Source organism: Pongo pygmaeus, chromosome 17 (genome assembly GCF_028885625.2).
Source record: "Pongo pygmaeus isolate AG05252 chromosome 17, NHGRI_mPonPyg2-v2.0_pri, whole genome shotgun sequence".
NCBI lineage: Eukaryota > Metazoa > Chordata > Mammalia > Primates > Hominidae > Pongo > Pongo pygmaeus.
In genome coordinates, this window is record NC_072390.2 from 7,252,569 (window position 1) to 7,275,717 (window position 23,149).

Sequence of the window (23,149 nt, forward strand, 5' to 3'; positions counted from 1 at the left end):
GTGTGGTGAATGCACACATCACAAAGAATTTTCTCAGAAGGCTTCTGTCTAGATTTTATTTGTGGATATTTCCTTTTTCACAACAGGCCTCAAAAAGCTCACAAATATCCCTTTGCGTATTCTACAAAAAGACTGCTTCCAAACTACTCAATGAAAGAAAATTCAACTGTGTGAGATGAATGCACACATCACAAAGTGGTTTCTCAGAATACTTCTGTCTAGTTTTTATATGAAGATATTTCCTTTTTCACCACATGCCTCAAACCACTCAAAAACATCCCTTTGCAGATTCTCCAAAAAGACTGTTTCCAAACTGCTCAATCAAAAGAAAGATTCAACTCTTTGAGATGCATACACCCATCACAAAGAAGTTTCCCAGAAAACATGAGTCTAGTTTTTATGTGAAGACATTTCCTTTTTCACCATAAGCCTCAAAGCCTTCACAAATATCACTTTGCAGGTTCTATGAAAAGACTGTTTCCAAACTGCTCAGTGAAAAGAAAGTTTCAACCCTGTGAGATGAATGCACGCATCACAAAGAAGTTTTTCAGAAAGTTGCTGTCTACGTTTCATTTTTCGATATTTCCGTTTTCACCATAGGACTCAAACCAGTGAAACACATCACTTTGCAGATTCTACAAAAAGACGGTTTCCAAATGCCCAATGAAAAGAAAGGTTCAACTCTCTGAGACGAATGCGCACATCATGAAGAAGTTTCTCAGAATGCTTCTCTCTAGGTTTTATGTGAAAATATTTCCTTTTTCACTGCAGACCTCAAACCACTCATAAATATCCCTCTGCACATTCTACAAAAAGTCTGTTTCCAACCTGATAAGTCAAAAGAAAGTTTCAACTCTGTGAGATGAATGCATACATCACAAGGAAGTTTCTCAGACAGCTTCTGTCTACTTTTTATGTGAAGGTATTTCCTTTTTCACCATATGCCTCAAAACGCCTTCAAATATCCCTTTACAGATTATACAAAAAGACTCTTCCCAAACTGCTCAATCAAAACAAAGGTTAAACTCTGTGAGATGAATGCACACATCTCAGAGAAATTTCTTTGAAAGCTTCTGTGTAGTTTTTATGTAAAGATATTTCCTTTTACACGATAGGCCTCAAAGATCTCAAAAATGTCTCCTTACAGATTCTACAAAAATACTGTTTTTGAACTGGTGAATCAAAACAAATGTTCAACTCTGTGAGATGAATGCACACATCCTAAAGAAGTTTCTCAGAAACCTTTTTTGTAGGTTTAAGTGAAGATATTTCCTTTTCCACCATAAGCCTGAAAGCATTCACAGATATCTCTTTGCAGATTGTACAAAAAGACTATTTAAAAACTTCTCAATCAAAACAAAAGGTCAACTATGTGAGATGAATGCACACATCACAAAGAAGTTTCTCAGAAAGCTTCTTTTTAGATTTTATTTGTAGATAATTCCTTTTTCACCATAGGTTTCAAATTGCTCACAAATATTCCTTGCAGTTTCTAAAAAAGTCTTTTTCCAAACTACTCCATCAAAAGAGAGGTTCAACTCTGTGAGATGAACACACACATCACAAAGAAGTTTCTCAGAAAGCTTCTGTCTAGTTTTCATGTGAAGATAATTCCTTTTTCAACATAGGCCTCAATGGGCTCACAAATATCCCTATGCAGATTCTACAAAAGACTATTTCCAAACTACTCAATCAAAAGGAAGATTCAACTCTGTGAGATGAATGCACACATCACAAAGAAGTTTCTCAGAGACCTTCTGTCTAGATATTATTTGTGGCTATTTCCTTTTTCACCATAGGCCTCAAAGGGCTCACAGATATCCCTTTGCAGATTCTATAGAAACACTGTTTCCAACCTGCTCAATCTAAAGAGGGGTTCAACACTGTGAGCCGAATGCACACATCCCAAAGAAGTTTCTCAGAATGCTTCTGTCTAGTTTTTATGTGAAGATATTTCCTTTTTCACCATAGGCCTCAAATCGCTCAAAAATGTCCCTATGCAGATTCTACATAAAGACTGTTTGCAAACTGCTCAATGAAAAGAAAGGTTCAACTCAGTGAGACGAAAGCACACAACATGACGAAGTTTCACAGAATGCTTCTGTCTAGTTTTTGTATGAAGATATTTCCTTTTTCACCATAGGCCTCAAAGGGTTCAGAAATATCACTATGCAGATTCTACAAAAAGAATGCTTCCAAACGGATCAATCAAAAGGAAGCTTCAACTCTGTGAGATGAAAGAACACATCACCAAGAAGTTTCTCAGAAAATTTCTGTCTAGTTTTTTTGTGAGGATATTTCTTTTTTCACGATAAACCTCAAATTGTTCACAAATACCACTTTGCAGATTATACAAAAAGCTCCCAAACTGCTCAATCAAAACAAAGGTTCAACCCTGTGAGATGAATGCACACAGCACAAAGAAGTTTCACAGAAAGCTTCTTTCTAGCTTTTATTTGTGGATATTTCCTTTTTCACCTTAGGCCTCAAACTGCTCACAAATATATTTTTGCAGACTCTCCAAAGAGACGTTTCCAAACAGCTCAATCAAAAGACAGGTTCAACTCTGTGAGATGAAAGCACACATCACAAAGAAGTTTCTCAGAATGCTTCTCTATAGTTTTTTTGTGAATACATTACCTTTTTCACCATATGCCCCAACATTTTCACAAATATACCTATGCAGATTCTATAAAAAGACTGCTCCCAAAATTCTGAATCAAAAGGAAGCTTCAAATGCATGAGATGAATGCATACACACCAAAGAAGTTTCTCAGAAAGATTCTGTTTAGTTTTCATGTGCATATATTTCCTTTTTCACCATATGCCTCAAAGCGCCCAGAAATATCACTTTGCAGATTCTACCAAAAGACTGTTTCCAAAATGCTCAATGAAAAGAAACGTTCAAACCCATGAGATGAATGCACCCATCACAAAGAAGTTTCACAGAAAGATTCTGTCCAGATTTTATTAGTGGATATTTCCTTTTTCACAATTAGCCTGAAAGGCTCACAAAAATCCTTTGGCAGAATCTACTAAAAGACTGTTTACAAACTGCTCAATCAAAAGAAAGTTTCAACTCTGTGTGATGAACGCACACATCACAAAGAAGATTCTCAGAAAGATCCTGTCTAGTTTTTATGTGAAGACATTTCATTTTTCACCATAGATGTCAAACCTCCTACATATATACCTCTGCAGATTATTCAAAAAGCCTGCTTCCAAACTGCTCAATCAGAAGAAAGGTTCCACTCTGTGAGATGAATGCACACATTATGAAGAAGTTTCTTAGAATACTTTTGTCTAGTTCTTATGTGAAGACATTTCCTTTTTCGCTGTAGGCAAAAATGGATTGCAAATATCCCTTTGCAGATCCTACAAAAAGATTGATTCAAAACTTCTCAATCAAAAGAAAGATTCAACTTTGTGAGACAAATGTACACATCTCAAAGAAGTTTGTCAGAAAACTTCTGTCAACTTTTCTGTGAATATATTTCTTTTCTCACCATGAGCCTCAAACTGCCCACAAATATACTTTTGCAGATACTTCAAAAAGACTGTTTACAAACTGCTCAATCAAAAGAAAGGTGAAGCTCTGTTTGATGAATGCATATATCACCAAGAAGTTTATCAGAAACCTTCTGTCTATTTTTTATTTGAAGATATTTCCTTTTTCACTGTAAGCATCAAAGTGTTCACAAATATCACCTTGCAGATTCTACAAATAGACTGTTTCCAAATTGCTCAATCAAAAGAAAGGTTCAACTCTGTGAATTGAATGCACAAATCACAAAGAAGTTTCTCAGAAATCTTCTCTGTAGTTTTTATATGAAGATATTTCCTTTTCCACCATAGGCCCCAAAGCGCTCCAAATATCCACTTGCAGATTCTACAAAAAGATTGTTTCCAAACTGTTCTATCAAAAGAAGGTTCAACTCAGTGAGAAGAATGAACACATCACAAAAAAGTTTCTCAGAAAGCTTCTATCTAGTTTTTATGTGAAGATATTTCCTTTTTCACCATAGACCTCAAAGCTCTCTCAAATGTCTCTTTGCAGATTCTACAAGAAGACGGTTTCCAAACTTCTCAATCAAAAGGCAAGTTCATATCTGTGAGGTAAATGCACACATCATAAAGAAGTTTCTCAGAAAGCTTCTGTCTAGTTGTTATGGGATGATATTTCCTTTTTCAACATAAGCTTCAAAGCCTTCCGAAATATCAGTTTTCAGATTCTACAAAAAGTGTGTTTCCAAACTGCTCAATGAATAGAAAGGTTCAACTCTGAGAGATGAATGCACACATCACAAAGAGGTTTCTCAGAAATCTTCTGTCTGGTTTTTATGTGAAGATATTTCCTTTGTCACCATAGGCCTCCTATCACTCACAAATATCCCTTTGCAGATTCTACAAAAAGACTGTTTCCAATCTGCTCAATCAAGAGAATGGTTCAACTCTGTGACACGAAGGCACACATCACAAAGAAGTTTCTCAGAAATATTCTGTCTAGTTTTTATGTGAATATATTTTCTTTCTCACCATATGCCTTAAGACACTCACAAATATCCCTTTGGAGATACTCCAAAAAGATGGTTTCCAAACTGCTCAATCAAAAGAAAAGTTCAACACTGTGAAATGAATGCACACATGACAAAGAAGTTTCTCAGAAAGTTTCTGTGTAGATTTTATTTGTAGATATTTCCTTTTTCACCATAAGCCTCAAACTGCTCACAAATATCCCTTTGCAGAATCTACAAAAAGACCGTTTCCAAACTGCTCAATCAACAGCAACGTTGAAATCTGTGAGATGAATGCACACATCACAAAAAAGCTTCTCAGAAAGTTTCTGTCTATTTTTTATGTGAAGATATTTCCTTTTTCAACATAAGCCTCAAATCGTTAACAAATATCATTTTGAAGATTCTACAAAAAGACTGTTTCCAAACTGCTCAATCAAAAGAAAGGTTCAACTCTGTGAGATGAATGCAGACATCACAAAGAAGTTTCTCAGGAAGATTCTTTCTAGTGTGTATTTGTAGACATTTCCCTTCTCACCATAGGGCTCAAACCGCTCACAAATATCCATTTATTGATCTACAAAAGACTCTTTCCAAACAGCTCAATTAAAAGAAAGGTTCAACTCTTGAGATGAATGCACACATCAAATAGAGGTTTCTCAGAAACCTTCTGTCTAGTTTTTATGTGAATGTATTTCCTTTTTCACCATTAGCCTCAAAGCTTTCACAAATGTCCCTTTGCAGATTTTACAAAAAGACTGTTTCCTAACTGCTCAATCTAAAGATCAGTTCCAAACTGTGAGATGCATGCTGACATCACAAAGAAGTTTCTCAGAAAGATTCTGTCTAGTTTTTACCTGAATATATTTACTTTCTCACCTTAGGCCTCAAACCGCTCACAAATATCCCTTTGCCGATTTTCCAAAAAAACACTTTACAAACTGCTCAATCAAAAGAAACTTTCATCACTGTGATATGAATGCTCACATCAAAGAAAAAAAGTGTCTCAGAAATCTTCTGTCTAGATTTTATTTGTGGATATTTCCTTTTTCACCATAAGCCATAAACTGCTTAAAAATATCCCCTTGCAGATTCTACAGAAAGACAATTTACAAACTGCTCAATCAAAAGAAAGTTTCAACTCTGTGAGATGAATGCTCACATCACAAAAAAGTGTCTCAGTAAGCTTCTGTCTAGATTTTATTTGTTGATATTCCCTTTTTCACTTTACGCCATAAATCACTTAAAAATATCCCTTTGAAGATTCTACAAAAAGACTGTTTCCAAACTGCTCAATGAAAATAATGATTCAACTCTTTGAGTTGAATGCACACATCACAAAGTAGTGTCACAGAAAGATTCTGTCCAGATTTTATTAGTGGATATTTCCTTTTTCACCATAAGCCTGAAAGGGCTCTCAAATATCCTTTGGCAGAATCTTTAAGAAGACTGTTTACAAACTGCTCAATCAAAAGAAACATTCAGCTCTGTGTGATGAATGCACTCATCACAAACAAGGTTCTCAGAAAGATTCTGTCTAGTTTTTATGTGAAGATATTTTCTTGTTCACCATAGGCCTCAAAGTGCTCCAAATATCCAATTGCACATTCTACTAAAAGACTTTTTCCAAACTGCTCAATCAAAAGAAAGTTTCAACTCTGTGAGATGAAAGTGCACATCACAAAGAAGTTTCTCAGAAATATGTGTCTAGTTTTTATGTGAAGATAGTTCCTTTTTCACCATAGGCCTCAAAGGGCTCACAAACATCCCTTTGCAGATTATACAAAAAGACTTTTTCCAAACTCCTCAATCAAAAGAAATGTTTAAATCTGTAAGATGAATGCACACATCACAAAGGAGACTCTCAGAATGCTTCTGTCTCGTTTTTATGTGAAGATATTTCTTTTTCAGCATAGGCTTCAAACCACTCAGAAATATCCCTTTGCAGATCACACAAAGAGACTGTTTCCAAACTGCTTAATGAAAAGAAACTTCAATTCTGTGACGTGAATGAAAACATTACAAAGAAGTTTCTCAGAATGCCTTGGTCTAGTTTTTATGTGAAGATATTACCTTTTTCACCATAAGCCTCAAACTGCTCACAAATATCCCTTTGTAGATTCTACAAAAACACTGTTTGCAAACTGCTCAATGAAAAGAAACCTTCAACTGTGTGAGACGAAAGCACACATCCCTCGAAGTTTCTCAGAATGTTTCTGTCTTGTTTTTATGTGACGATATTTCCTTTTTCTCCATGGGCCTCAAATCCTTCCAAATATCCATTTGCAGATTCCACAAAAAGATTGTTTCCAAACTGCTCAATCAAAAGAAAGGCTCAACTCTGTGATATGAAAGCACACATCACAAAAATTTCTTAGAAAGCTTCTGTCTAATTTTATGTGTAGATATTTCCTTTTTCAGAATAGGCCTCAAAGTGCTCAGAATTGCCCCTTGCAGATTCTACAAAAAGACTGTTTCAAAACTGCTCAATCAAAAGAAAGGTTAAACTCTGTGAGAGGAATTTTTTCACCACTTGCCTCAAAGTACTACAAATATCCATTTGCATATTCTATGAATAGACTGTTTCCAAACTGCTCAAAATCAAAACAAATGTTCAACTTCGTGATATGAATGCACACATCACAAAGAATTTTCTTAGAAATCTTTTGTCTAATTTTTATGGGAAGATATTTGTTTTTCACCATAGGCCTCAAAGTGCTGCAAATATCCACTTGCAGATTCTACAAAAATACTGCTTCTAAACTGCTAAATCAAAGGAAAGTTCAACTGTGTGAGATGAATGCACACATCACAAAGAAGTTTCTCAGAAAGCTTCTGTCTAGTTTTTATGTGAAGATATTTCCTGTTTCACCATAAACCTCAAAGGGCTCACAAATATCCCTTTCTGGATTCTACAAAAAACAGTTTCCCAACTGCTCAATCAAAAGAAAGTTTCAACTCTGTGAGAGGAAAGCACACATCCCAAAGAAGTTTCTCAGAAAACTTCTATCTAGTTTTTCTGTGAAGATATTTCCTATTTCAACATAAGCCTCAATGGGTTCAGAAATATCCCTATGCATATTCTAAAAAAAGACTGTTTCCAAACTGCTCAGTGAAAAGAAAGTTTTAACTCCATGAGATGAGCACACATCACAAAGAAGTTTATGAGAATTCTTCTGTCTAGTTTTTATGTGAAGATATTTCCTATTTCACCGTAGGCCTCAAAGTGCTCGCAAATATCCCTTTGCAGATTTTATAAAAAGACTTTTCCCAAGCTCCTCTGTCTAAAGAAAGTTTCAACACTGTGAGATAAATGAACACATCACAAATACGTTTCCCAGAATGCTTCTATCTAGGTTTCATGTGAAGATATTTCTTTTTCACTATAGGGCTCAAACCGCTCAGAAATATCCCTTTGCATATTGAACAAAAACACTATTTCCTAACTACTCAATGAAAAGAAAGTTTCAACTCTGTGAGGTGAATGCAAACATCACAAAAAAGTTTCTCAGAAAGCGTCTGTCTAGTTTTTATGTGAAGATATTTCCTTTTTCACCATAGGCCTCAAAGCCCACGAAATATCCATTTGAAGATTATACGAAAAGACTGTTTCCAAACTGCTTAATCCAAAGAATGGTTCAACTCTCTGAAATGAAAGAACACACCACAAAGGAGTTTCTCAGAAAGCCTCTGTCTAGTTTTTATATGAAGATATTTCCTGTTTCACCATAGGCCTCAAAGCGCTCTCAAATATCCCTTTACAATTCTGTGAAGAAAGTCATTGGTAGCTTGATGGGGATGGTGTTGAATCTGTAAATTACCTTGGACAGCATGGCCATTTTCATGATATTGATTCTTCCTACCCATAAGCAAGGAATGTTCTTATATTTCTTTATATCCTTTTTTATTTCATTGAGCAGTGGTTTGTATTTCTCCTTGAAGAGGTCCTTCATGTCCCTTGTAAGTTGGATTCCTAGGTATTTTATTCTCCTTGAAGCTATGCAGCCATAAAAAATGATGAGTTCATGTCTTTGTAGGGACATGGATGAAATTGGAAATCGTCTTTCTCAGTAAACTATCGCAAGAACAAAAAACCAAACACTGCATATTCTCACTCATAGGTGGGAATTGAACAATGAGAACACGTGGACACAGGAAGGGGAACATCACACTCTGGGGACTGTTGTGGGATGTGGGGAGGGATGAGGGATAGCATTAGAAGATATACCTAATGCTAAATGACAAGTTAATGGGTGCAACACCTCAGCATGGCACATGTATACATATGTAGCTAACCTGCACATTGTGCTCATGTACCCTAAAACTTAAATTATAATAATAACAAAATAAAAATAAATATAAAAATAAATAAAAAATAAGAAAAAAATATCCCTTTGCAGATTCTACAAACAGACTGTTTCCCAACTGCTCAATCAAAAGAAAAGTTCAACTCTGTGAGATGAATGCACACATCACAAAGTTGTTTCGCATAAAACTTCTGTCTACTTTTTATGTGAAGATATTTCCTATTCCACCGTAGGCCTCAAAGGGCTCACAAATATCCCTTTGCAGATTCCAAAAAAATACTGTTTCCAATTGCTCAATCAAAAGAAAGGTTAAGCTCTTTGGGATAAATGCACACATCACAAAAAACTTTCTCGGAATGCTTCTGTATAGTTTTTATGTGAAGATATTCCCTATTTCTCCATAGTCCTCAAAGGGCTCAAAACTATCCCTTTGCAGATTCCACAAAAATACCGTTTCCAAACCGCTCTATGAATAGTAAGGTTCAACTCCATCAAATAAATGGAAAAAATCTCAAAGAAGTTTCTCAAAAAATTTCTGTCTAGTTTTCATATGAGGATACTTCCTATTTCACCATAGGCCTCAAAGGGCTCAAAAATATCCCTTTGCACATTCTACCAAAAGACTGCTTCCAAACTGATCAATCAAAAGAAAGCTTCTACTCTGTGAGAAGAAAGCACACGTCATAAGGAAGTTTCTCAGAATGCTTCTGTCTAGTTTTCTGTGAAGATATTTACTTTTTCACCATAGGATGCAAACTGCACACAAATATCCCTCTGCAGATAGTACAAAAAGACTGTTTCTGAATTGTGCATTCATAAGGTTCTACTCTGTGAGATTAATACACAAGTCAGAAATAAGTTTCTCAGACTGCTTCTGTCTATTTTTTATGTGAAGATATTTCTTTATCTCCATAGGCCTCAAAACGCTCAGATATATCCCACTGCAGATACTACAAAAAGACTGTTTCCAATCTGCTCAATAAAAAGAAAGCTTCTACTCTGTGAGAAGAAAGCACACATCATAAGGAAGTTTCTCAGAATGTTCTGTCTAGTTTTTATGTGAAGATATTTCCTATTTCACCTTAGGCCTCAAAGGGCTGACAAATATCCCTTTGCAGATTCTACAGTAAGACGGTTTCTGAACTGATCAATGAAAAGAAAGGTTCAACTCTGTGCAAGGAATGGACACATCACAAAGAAGTTCCTCAAAGTTCATCTGTTTAGTTATTATGTGAAGACATTTCTTTTTCACCGTAGGCCTCAAACCACTCAGAAATATCCCATTGCAGATTGTACAAAAAGACAGTTTCCAAACTGCTCAGTCAAAACAAAGGTTCAACACTGAGATGAATGCACACATCACAAAGACGTTTCTCAGAACACTTCTGTTTAGTTTTTCTGTGAAGATATTTCCTTTTTCACCATAGACCTCAAAGCACTCCAAATATCCATTTGCAGATTCTGCAAAAAGAGTGTTTCCAAACTGCTCAATCAAAAGAAAGATTAAACTCTGTGAGATGAATGCAAACATCACAAAGCAGTTTCTCAGAATGCTTCTGTCTAATTTTTATGTGAAGATATTTCCTTTTTCATCATAGGCCTTAAACTGCTCACAAATATCCCTCTGCAGATTCTACAAAAAGACTGTTTCCAAACTGCTCAATCAAAAGAAGGTTTCAACTCTGCAAGATGAAAGCACTCATCAAAAAGAAGTTTCTCAGAAAGCTTCTGTCTAGTTTTTATGTGAAGATATTTCATATTTCAACATAGGCCTCAATGGGCTTAGAAATATGCCTTTGCAGATTGTCCAAAGAGACTCTTTCCAAACTGCTCAATCAAAGGAAACGTTCAACATGTGAAATGAAAGTGCACATCACAAACAAGTTTCTCAGATGGTTTCTTTCTAGTTTTAATGTGAAGATATTTCCTTTTTCACCATAAGCTTCAGTGGGCTCAAAAATATCTCTTTGCAGATCCTACAAAAGGACTCTTTCCAAACTGCTCTAACAAAGGAAAGTTTCAACTCTGTGAGGCGAAATCACACATCACAAATAAGTTTCTCAGAAAGCTTCTGTCTAGTTTTCATGGGAAGATATTTCCTATTTCACCTTAGGCCATAAAGGGATAACAAATATCCCTTTACAGAATCTACAAAAAGACACTTTCCAAACTGCTCCACCAAAAGAAAATTTCAACTGTATGAGATTAATGGATGCATCACAAAGCAGTTTCTCAGAAAGCTTCTGTCTAGTTTTTATGTGAAGATATTTCTTTTTCACCATAGGCCTCAAACGTCTAAGAAATATCCCTTTGCAGATTGGACATAAAGACTGTTTCCAAACTTCTCAATCAAAAGAAATTTTTAACTCTGTGTGATGAAAGTACACATCACAAAGAACTTTCTCAGAATGCTTCTATCTAGTTTTTATGTGAAGATGTTTACTTTTTCACCATAGGCCTTAAACTGCTCCCAAATATCCCTCTGCATATTATACAAAAAGACTGCTTCCAAACTGCTCAATGAAAAGAAAGTTCAACTCTGTGGGATAAAAGCACACATCACAAAGACGATCTTCAGAATGTTTCTCACTAAATTTTATGTGAAAATATTTAGATTTTCACCACAAGCCACAAAGCGCTCCAAATATCAATTTGCAGATTCTTCAAAAAGACTGTTTCCAAACGGATCAATCAAAAGAAAGTTTCAACTCTGTGAGATGAATGCAAACATCACAAAGAAGTTTCTCAGAATGCTTCTGTCTAGTTTTTCTGTGAAGATATTTCCTATTTCACCATGGTCCTCAATGGGCTCACATATATCCTTTCACAGATTCTACAGAAAGACTGTTTCTGAACTTCTCAATGAAATGTTCAACTCTGGGAGATGAATGCACACATGAAAAAGAAGTTTCTCAGAATGCCTCTGTGTAGTTTTTATGCTAAGATATTTCTTTTTCACCACAGACCTCAAACCACTCAGAAATATCCCTTTGCAGATTGTACGAAAAGATGGTTTCCAAACTGCTCAATGAAAAGAAAGTTTCAACTCTGTGACATGAATATGCACATCACAAAGAAGTTTTTCAGAAAGCTTCTGTTTAGTTTTTAAGTGAAAATATTTCCTTTTTCACCATAGGCCTCAAAGCCCTCCAAATATCCTTTTGCAGAATCTACAAAAAGAGAGTTTCCAAACTGTTCAATGAAAAGAAAGATTCAAATCTGAGAGATGAAAGCACACATCACAAAGAAGTTTCCCATAATGCTTCTGTCTACTTGTTTTGTGAAGATATTTTCTATTTCAATATAAGCCTCAAAGGGCTAACAAATATCCCTTTGCAGACCCTGCAAAAAGACAGTTTTTGAACTGCTCCATGAAAAGAAAATTTCAACTCTGTGAGACGAATGCACAAATAATAAATTAATTTCTCATAATGCTTCTGTCTAGTTTTTATGTGAAGATATTTCTTTTTCACCATAGGCATAAAACCGTTCAGAAGTATCCCTTTGTAGATTCTACAAAAAGACTGTTTCCAAACTGCTCAATCAAAAGAAAGGTTCAACCCTGTGAGATGAATGCACATATAACAAAGAAGTTTCTCAGAAATCTTGTGTCTTGTTTTTATGTGAAGATATTTCCTTTCTCAACATTGGCCTCAAAGTGATCCAAATATCCATTTGCAGATTCTACAAAAAGACTGTTTCCAAACTGATCAATCAAAACAAATTTTTAACTCTCTGAGATGAAAGCACAATAACAAAGAAGTTACTCAGACAGCTTTTCTCTAGTTTGTATGTGAAGATATTTCCATTTCACCTGAGGCCATAAAGGGCTCACAAATATTCCTTTGAAGTTTCTACAAAAAGACTGTTTCCAAAGTGCTCAATCAAAAGAAAGGTTCAACTCTGTGAGATGAATGGACACATCACAAAGAAGTTTCTCAGAATACTTCTGTCTAATTATTATGTGAAGATATTTCCTTTTTCACCATAGTCTTTAAACCACTCAAAAATATCCCTCTGCAGATACTACAAAAAGACTATTTCCAAACTGGTCCATCAAAGAAAGTTTCAACTCTGTGAGATGAATGGACTCATCACAAAGAAGTTTCTCATAATTCTTCTGTCTAGTTTTTATGTGAACATATTTCCTTTTTCACCGTAGGACTCAAATTGCTCCAAATATCCATTTGCAGATCCTACAAAAAGAATGTTCCCAAACTGCTCAATCAAAAGATAAGCGCAACTCTGTGAGATGAAATCACACATGACAAAGAAGTTTCTCAGAAAGCTTCTGTCTACTTTTTATATGAAGGTATTTCCTTTGGCACCATAGGCCTTAAACTGCTCACAAATATAACTCTGCTTATACTTCCAAGAGATTTTCTCCAAATTGCTAAATCAAAAGAAATGTTCAACATTGTGAGATGAATGCACACATCACTAAGAAGTTTCCCAAAATGCTTCTGTCTAGTTATTACGTGAAGATATTTCCTTTTTCACTATAGTCTTTAAACCACTCAAAAATATCCCTCTGCAGATACTACAAAAAGACTGTTTCCAAACTGATCCATCAAAGAAAGATTCAACTCTGTGAGATGAATGGATGCATCACAAAGAAGTTTCTCAGAATTCTTCTGTCTAGTTTTTATGTGAACATATTCCCTTTTTCACCATAGGACCCAAATTGTTCCAAATATCCATTTGCAGATTCTACAAAAAGACTGTTTCCAAACTTCTCAATCAAAAGAAAGGTGAAACTTTTTGAGACAAAAGCACACATCACAAAAAGTTTCTCAGAAAGCTTCTGTTTACTTTTTATATGAAGGTATTTCCTTTTGCACAATAGGCCTTAAACTGCTCACAAACATAACTCGGCTTATACTTCCAAGAGACTTTCTCCAAATTGCTAAATCAAAAGAAACGTTCAAATTTGTGAGATGAATGCACACATCACAAAGAAGTTTCTCAAAATGCTTCTGTCTAGTTTTCATGTGAAGATATTTATTTTTCACCATTGGCCTCAAACCACTCTGAAATATCCCTTTGCAATTTGTACAAAAAGACTGTTTCGAAACTGCTCAAAGAAAAGAAATGGTCAACTATTAGAGATGAATGGAAATGTCACAAATAGTTTTCTCAAAAAGCTACTGTCTAGTTTTTATGTGAAGATATTTCCTTTTCCACTATAGGCCTCAAAACGCTCCAAATATCCATTTGCAGATTCTACAAAAAGACTGTTTCCAAACCGCCCCATAAAAAGAAAGGTTCAACTCTGTGAGAGGAAAGTGCACATCACAAAGAAGTTTCTCAGAAAGCTTCTATCTAGTTTTTATGTGAAGATATTTCATATTTCAACATAGGCCATAAGGGGCTCACAAATATCCATTTGCAGATTCTAAGAAAATACATGTTCCAAACTGCTAAATCAAAAGAAAGGTTTAACTCTGTGAGATGAATGGACACCTCACAAAAAAGTTTCTCAGAAAGCTTCTGTCTAGTTTTTATGTGAAGATATTTCCTATTTCACCATAGGTCTCAAAGGGCTCAGAAATATCCCTTTGCAGATTCTATGAAAAGACCCTTTCCGAACTACTGAATGAAATGAAAGTTTCAAATCTGTGGGATGAATGCACACATCACAGAGAAGTTTCCCAGAATGCTTCTGTCTGATTTTTATGTGAAGATATTTCTTTTTCACCATAGGCCTCAAACCACTCAGAAATATCCCTTTACAGATTGTGCAAAAAGACTGTTTCTAAACAGCTCCATGAAAAGGAAGATTCAGCTCTGGGAGATGAATACAAACATCACAAAGAAGTTTCTCCAAAAGCTTCTGTCTGGTTTTTATGTGAAGGTATTTCCTTTTTCACCATAGGCCTCAAACTGCTCACAAACATCCCTTTGCAGATTCTACAAAAAGACTGTTTCCAAACTGCACAATGAAAAGAAAGGTTAAACTCTGTGAGATGAAAGCACACATCACAAAGAAGTTTCTCAGAATGCTTTTGTATAGTTTTATGTGAAGAAATTTCCTTTTTCACCATAGCAATCAAAAGAACGGTTCAAATGTGTGGAATGAATGCACACATCCCAAAGAAGTTTCTCAGAAAACTTCTGTTTAGTTTTTTGTGAAGATATTTCCTTTTTCACCATGGGCCTCAAAGCACTCCAAATATCCACTTCAGATTCTATAAAAAGAGTGTTTCCAATCTGCTCAATCAAAAGAAAGGTTCAGCTCTGTGAGGTGAAAGCACACATCACAAAGAAGTTTCTTAGAAACCTTCTGTCTAGTTTATATGTGAAGATATTTCATATTTCAAAATAGGCCTCAAAGGGCTCAGAAGTGTACCCTTGCAGATGCTACAAAAAAGAGTGTTTCCAAACAGCTCTATCAAAAGAAAGATTTAACTTGGTGAGATGAATGCACACATTACATAGAAGTCTCTCATAATGCTTCTGTCTAGTTTTTTTGAGAAGCCATTTCCTTTTTCACTATAGGCCTCAGTCTGCTCATTAATAGCCCTCTGCAGATACTAGAAAAAGAGTCTTTCCAAATGCTCAATCAAAATAAAGGTTCAAATCTTTGAGATGAAAGCCCACGTCACAAAGAAGTTTCTCAGAAAGTTTCTGTCTAGTTTTTATGTGAAGATATTTCCTATTTCACCTTAGACCTCAAAGGGATCACAACTATCCCTTTTCAGATTCTACAAAAAACTCTTTCCGAACTGCTTCATTAAAGGAAAGGTTCAATTCTGTGAGATAAATGCACACATAAAAAATTAGTTTCTCAGAATGCTTCTGTCTTGTTTTTATGTGGAGATATTACTTTTTCACCATAGGTCTCAAACCGCAAACAGATATTCCTTTGCAGAATGCACAAAAAGTATGTTTCCACACTGCTCAATGAACAGAAAGTTTCAACTCAGTGAGATGAATGCAAACATCACAAAGAGTTTTCTCAAAATACTTCTGTTTAGGTATTATGTGAAGATATTTACTTTCTCACCATAGGCCTCAAACTGCTCACAAATATCCCTTTGCAGATTCTACAAAATGACTTGTTGCCAAACTGCTCAATGAAAAGGAAGGTCCAAATCTGAGATGAAAGCACGCATCACAAAGAAGTTTCTCAGAAGTTTCTGTCTAGATTTTATGTGCAGATATTTCCTTTTTTCACCATAGGCCTCAAAGCACTCCAAATATCCCTTTGCAGATTCTACAAAAAGAGTGTTTCCAAACTGCTCAACCAAAAGAGAGGTTCAACTCTTTGAGATGAAAGCACACAGTACAAAGAAGATTTTCAGAAAGCTTTTGTCTAGTTTTTATGTGAAGACATTTCCTATTTCACCATAGGCCTCAATGGGCTCACAAATATCCCTTTGCAGATTCTACAAAAGGACTCTTTCCAAATGGCTTAATCCAAGGAAAGTTTCAACCGTGTGACGTGAGTGCACACATCACAAAGAAGTTTCTCAGAATGCTTCTGTCTAGTTTTTATGTGAAAATATTTCCTGTTCACCATAGGCATAAAACGTTGCAAATATCCATTTGCAGATTCTACAAAAAGACTGTTTCCAACCTGTTCAATCAAAAGAAAAGTTCAACTCTGTGAGATGAAGGCACACATGACAAATAAGTTTCTCAGAAAGCTTCTGTCCAGTTTTTATTTGAAGATATTCCCTATTTCACCATAGGCCTGAAAAGGCTCACAAATATCCTTTTGCATATTCTAAAAAAAGACTGTTTCCAAACTGCTCAATCAAAAGAGAGGTTCAAATATGTGTGATGAATGCACACATCACAAAGAAATTTCTCAGAATGTTTTTGTCTAATTTTTATGTGAAGATATTTCTCTTTCACCATAGGCCTCAAATGGCTCAGAAATATCCATTTGCAGCTTGTACAAAAAGACTGTTTCCAAACTGCTCAATCAAAAGAAAGTTTCAACACTGTGAGATGAATGCACACATCACAAAGAAGTTTCTCAGAAAGCTTCTGTTTAGCATTCATGTGAAGATATATCCTTTTTCACCATAGGCCTCAATGGGCTCAGAAATATCCCTTTGCAGATTCTACAAAAGGACTGTTTAGATAACTGCTTAATCCAAAGAAAGGTTCACCTCTGTGAGTTGAATGCATACATCTCAAAGAAGTTTCTCACAACGGATCTGTCGAGTTTTTTTTGTGAAGATATAACCTTTTTAACCATAGGTCATAAACTGCTCATGAATATCCCTCTGCAGATACTATAAAAAGACTGTTTCCAAACTGCTGCATCCAAAGAAATGTTCAACTCTGTGAGATGAATACACCCATCACAAAGAAGTTTCTCAGAATGCTCCTGTCTGGTTTTTATGTGAAGATATTTCCTTTTTCACCATGGGCCTCAAAGTGCTCCAAATATCCATTTACAGACTCTACAAAAAGAGTGTTTCCAAACTGCTCATTCAAAAGAAAGGTTCAACTCTGTGAGATGAAAGCACACATCACAAAGTAGTTTCTCAGAAAGCTTCTGTCTAGTTTTTATCTGAAGATATTTCCTATTTCGCCATAGGCCATAAAGAGCTCACAAATATTTTTTGCAGATACTTCAAAAAGACTGTTTCCAAACTGCCCAACCCAAAGAAAGGTTCAACTCTGTGAGATGAATGGACACATCACAAAGAAGTTTCTCAGAATGCATCTATTCAGTTTTATGTGAAGATTTTTTTTTTCATCCTAGGCCCCAATGAGCTCAGAAATATCCCTTTGCAGATTCTAAAAAATAACTGCTTCCAAACTGCTCAATCTAAAGAAAGGTTCACCTCTGTGAGTTGAATGCACACATCACAGGGAAGTTTTCCAGAATGCTTCTGTCTACTTTGTATGTGAAGGTATTTCCTTTTTCACCATAGGCCTCAAACCGTTCACAACTATCCCTCTGGAGATACAACAAAAGGACTGTTTCCAATCTGCTAAATCAAAAGATAGGCTCAACAACGTGAGATGAATGCACGCATCACAAAGAAGTTTCTCAGAATGCTTCTGTCTAGTTTTAATGTGAAGATATTTCCTTTTTTCACCATAGGCCTCAAAGCACTCCAAACATCCATTTGCAGATTCCACAAAAAGACTGTTTCCAAGCTGCTCTATCAAAACAAAGGTTCAACTCTGTGAGATGAAAGCACACATCACAAAGAAGTTTCTCAGAAAGCTTCTGTCTAGTTTTTATGTAACGATATTTCCTATTTCACCACAGGCCTCAATGGACTCAAAAATATCCCTTTCAGATTCTACAAAAAGAGTGTTTCTGAACTTCTCAATGAAATGAAAGTTTCAACCCTGTGAGGTGAATGCACACATAAAAAGAAGTTTCTCAGAATGCTTCTGTCTAGTTTTTATGTGAAGATATTACTTTTTCACCATAGGCCTCAAACTGCTCAGAAATATCCCTTTGCAGATTGAACCAAAAGACTCTTTCCATACTGCTCAATGAAAAGAAAGATTCATCTGTGTGAGGTGAATGCACACATAGAAAAGAAGTTTCTCAGAATGCTTCTGTCTAGTTTTTATGTGAGGATATTTCCTTTTTCACCATAGTCCTTAAACAATTCACAAATATCCCTCTGCAGATACTACAAAAAGACTGTTTCCAAACTACTCCATGAAAAGAAAGGTTCAACACTGTGAGATGAATGCACACATAAGGAAGAAGTTTCTCGGAATGATTCTGTCTAGTTTTTATGTGAAGATAATTATTTTTCACTACAGGCATCAAAAGGCTCAGAAATATCCATTTGCAGATTGTACAAAAATACTGTTTCCAATCTGCTCAATCAAAAGAAAGGTTCTGCTCTGTGATATGAATCCAGGCATCACAAAGAAGATTCTCAGAAAGCTGCTTTTTAGTGTTTTTGTGAAAATATTTCCGTTTTCACCATAGGCCTAAAAGCGCTGCAAATATCCATTTGTGGATTCTACAAAAAGACTGTTTTGAAACTGCTCAATCAAAAGAAAAGTTCAACTCTGTGACATGAAAGCACACATTGCAAAGCATTTTCTCAGAAAGATTCTGTCTAGTTTTTATGTCAAGGTATTTCCTGTTTCATCATAGGCTGTGAAGGGCTCACAAATATCCATTAGCATATTTTAAGAAGAGACTGTTTCCAAACTGCTCAAAGAAAAGAAAGGTTCAACTCTGTGAGATGAATGCACACATCAGAAAGAACTTTCTCAGAATGCTTCTGTCTAGTTTTTATGTGAAGATATCTCTTTTTCACCTTAGGTCTCAAATGGCTAAGAAATATCCCTTTGCAGATTTTACAAAAAGACTGTTTCCAAACTGCTCAATAAAAAAAGTTTCAACACTGTGAGATGAATACACACATCAAAAAGAAGTTTCTCAGAAGGCTTCTGTTTTCTTTTTATTTGAAAATATTTCCCTTTTCACCATAGGCCTCAATGGTCTCAGAAATATCTCTTTGCAGATTCTACAAAATGACTGTTTAGAAAACTGCTGGATCCAAATTACACCATTATGGCTCACACACTGCAGCCTCAACCTCCCCAGTGTTAGGTTATTCCTCAAGGGATCCTACAGCCTCCGCCTCCCAAAGTGTTGGGGTTACAGGCGTGAGCCACCAGCACCCGGCCTGAGTTAATACATCTGGTCTCACTACGTCTTAACCACACACCCATGAAGAACTCAAGTCAAGAGAGAGTTGGCAAGAGACTCTCAGCATTCTCTCCTGAAAGCAGTGAGGTGGATAGCAGACGTGTGTCCCGAGCTCCTGGGGTTTTAGGTGACCATGTGTAGAGGAGAGATTTCCAATGTTTACAGAGAGGCACGAGCCACAGTTATTCGGGGCATCCGAACACGAGATGGGGTTTCTGACAGCAACTTAAGGGCCAGGAAGGTCCAGAATCTGCCAAGGCACATGTCCCAGGGTGGGGCCAATGGAACCCACGGTAAAGGGACTCAGCAGTCCTCACAGAGAGGACTCCAGCCCTAGGCCCCACTGTGCAGACCAAATCAGAAGGAGGAGAGTCCTTCATCCTAAATGCCACATCCCTCCACTGAACTTGGGAGTGGATCTGTTCCCCAAACATGAGGTGACTTTCGCTTCACAATGGATCACAAGGGGCCGGGCTTTCCAGAGATGGCAGGATAAAGAAGTCATTCTGGCTCGGCCACCCCCATCCCCCGGTAACTGGTGAATTTAAATGAGCCGAGGCTGGCCGGTCTGGAGCCGCTACAGGGGGGAGGGGGGTGGGTGGGGTGGGGGTTTCCTGAGGCACTGCAGAAATTGGGCCTTTGCCTTGAGGATGACAGTGCTGCAGGAACCCGTCCAGGCTGCTATATGGCAAGCACTAAACCACTATGCTTACCGAGATGGGGTTTTCCTCACAGAAAGCCTTTATGCAGAAGTACACTCACAAGAAGCCTTGTTTTTAATGGCGACCTGTTCTTACCTCCCAGGAAAGGCCTATAAAGCATATAGACTCTTGCAAAGACACAGTTGTCCTACACCACAATGCAAATACCTGCTTGCAAAATGTTGTGTTGATCTCAGTAAGCTTGCAGACTGGGAACAAATCTTATCTGGTGGAGTGTTTAATAAGCAGAAAAGCCATGATGATATTGTTACTGAGTTTGGTGATTCAGTTTGCTTTCCCCTTCCATTGTTGGGACGTGTATATTGCAAGACAGATGGGCTTGCTAAAGGATAAGAATGTTACCAAAAAAGACTTAGTTTAAATCCTTTCCTCTGGTATCCCATTGAATCATTATGTGAAATAGGTGAAAAGCCAGATCCTGACCAAACATTTAAATTCACATCTTTACAGAACTTTAGCAACTGTCTGCCCAACTCTTGCACAACACAAGTACCTAATCACAGTTTATGTCACAGACAGCCTGAGACCATTCTTATGGAAACACCCTAGGACACAACTGAATTAAACAGAGTCAATTTAGAATCTTCCAATTCAAAGTACTCCTTGAATACAGATTCCCCAGTGTCTTTTATTGATTCAGCTGTAATTTCACCTGAAACTGTCCCACTGGGAACAGGAACTTCCATATTATCTAAACAGGTTCAAAATAAACCAAAAACTGGTCGAAGTTTATTAACAAGACCAACAGCTCTTAGTCCATTTACGCCAAGTTTTGGGATTTTGCCATTAGAAACCCCAAGTCCTGGAGATGGATCTTATTTACAAAACTACACTAATACACCTTCTGTAATTGATGTGCCATCCACCGGAGCCCCTTCAAAAAAGTCTGTTGCCAGAATTGGCCAAACTGGAGCAAAGTCTATCTTCTCGCAGAGTGGAAATAGCCGAGAGGTAACTCCAATTCTTTCACTAACAGAAAGTTCTGGTCCATAAATAACTACAACACCTCAGGTAATGAGCCCCACTATGACATCTCCCCCAAATGCACTGCATCGAAGAAGTTCATGACTCTTTACTAGTGACAGTTCCACAACCAAGGAGAATAGGAAGAAATTAAAAATGAAGTTTCCACCTAAAATCCCAAACAGAAAAACAAAAAGTAAAACTAATAAAGGAGGAATAACTCAATCTAATATAAATGACAACCTGGAAATTACAAAATTGGACTCTTCCATCAATTCAGAAGAGGAAATATCCACAATCACACCTCAGATTCAGGCTTTTAATCTACAAAAAGCAGCAGCAGAAGGCTTGATGAGCCTTCTTCATGAAAGGGGGAAAGGTTATTTAGCTTTATGTTCATACCACTGCAAAGAAGCTATAAATATTTTGAGCCATCTACGTTCTCACCACTACAATACTGGTTGGGTACTGTGCCAAATTGGAAGGTCCTATTTTGAACTTTCAGAGTACATGCAAGCTGAAAGAATATTCTCAGAGGTTAGAAGGATTGAGAATTATAGAGTCGAAGGCATGGAAATCTACAACACTTTGGCATATTCAAAAAGATGTCACTCTTTCATTTCTGTCAAAAGACTTAACAGACATGGATAAAAATTCGTCAGAGGCCTGGTGTGCTGCAGGGAACTGTTTCAGTCTGCAACAGGAACACGATATTGCAATTAAATTCTTCCAGAGATCTATCCAAGTGGATCCAAATTATGCTTATGCCTATACTTTATTAGGGCGAGAGTTTGTCTTACTAAAGAATTGGACAAAGCGTTAGCTTGTTTTCAAAATGCTATCAGAGTCAATCCTAGACATCACAATGCATGGTAAGTGGTAATGAATTGTAAAGACAAAGTCTTGTTGACGGTGCTGGTAGTCACTAAATTTTTCTTGTTCGATAGCTCTTTATTGTCATGAATTTGGTTACTAATACTTAGGAATGGTACATACTGGTCAATAACTTCAAACTAACTTTTTTTATGAAATGTATGTCTTTAACAAACTCTTCAGTTAACTAATGATAATAGAATACGAGATGCTTATACTCAACAGTTTCAGTCTTCTACAAAACTTTTGCAGATACTGCAGTTGTGTTTTGTTTCTTTGCTTGTTTAGTTTTGTTACTTGATTTGTTACTTTTTCTTCAAACGCAGAAATGGTGATTGGGACAAAAAGTGCTTGGGAAATTGGAAAGGAATAGCATAATTCACTTATTGGATAATAGAAAAAAACACTGAAAAAGTTCACTAGTTGCTTTTTGACAATGTTCCAGTTTATTGAGTTACTATTAATAACTTAATGTATCCTTTATTTAGCAGTATCTCTGTTTTACTTTTTTGTATTTGTGTATAAGTAGACACATAGGAAATTACTACCCAGGTCATATTGTTCTCAACTGAATAACATATGAAAAAGTTTGGTCCTACTTCTGCCTCAACACCATACTTACTGTTGACATTTATTGTATTTCTCTGGACTGACTTAAAAGTTTAAATATCAAGAGAAGGCCAGGCATGGTGGCTCATGCCTATCATCCCAGCAATTTGGGAAGCCAAGGCGGGCAGATCACAATGTCAAGAGACCAAGACCATATGGTGAAACACCGCCTATATTAAAAGTATAACAATTAGCTGGGCATGGTGGCAGGCGCCTGTAGTCCCAGCTACTCAGGAGGCTGAGGAAGGATAATTGCTTGAACCTGGGAAGTGGAGGTTGCAGTGAGCCAAGATTTTGCCATTGCACTCCATCCTGGCCGACAGAGTGAGACGCTGTCTCAAGAAAAAAATAAAATAAAAATAAAATAAAATAAAATAAAATAAATATCGAGAAATTATAATTCTGAAGTACTAACTCTGTGGAAGCTTTTTTGTCAGATACAGTTATCTTTGGGGTTAGTTAATATAGCAGTTGAGTTTTAACAATTGATTTGCTTCTAAATCTGAA

The 23,149-nt window shown here is 36.5% G+C and overlaps 1 pseudogene; it reads left to right on the forward strand.

Annotated features, from left to right (window-relative positions):
- Positions 1-20,432: 20,432 nt before the first annotated feature.
- LOC129011964 (cell division cycle protein 27 homolog) lies at positions 20,433-22,036 on the forward strand (annotated as a pseudogene).
- Positions 22,037-23,149: the final 1,113 nt, after the last annotated feature.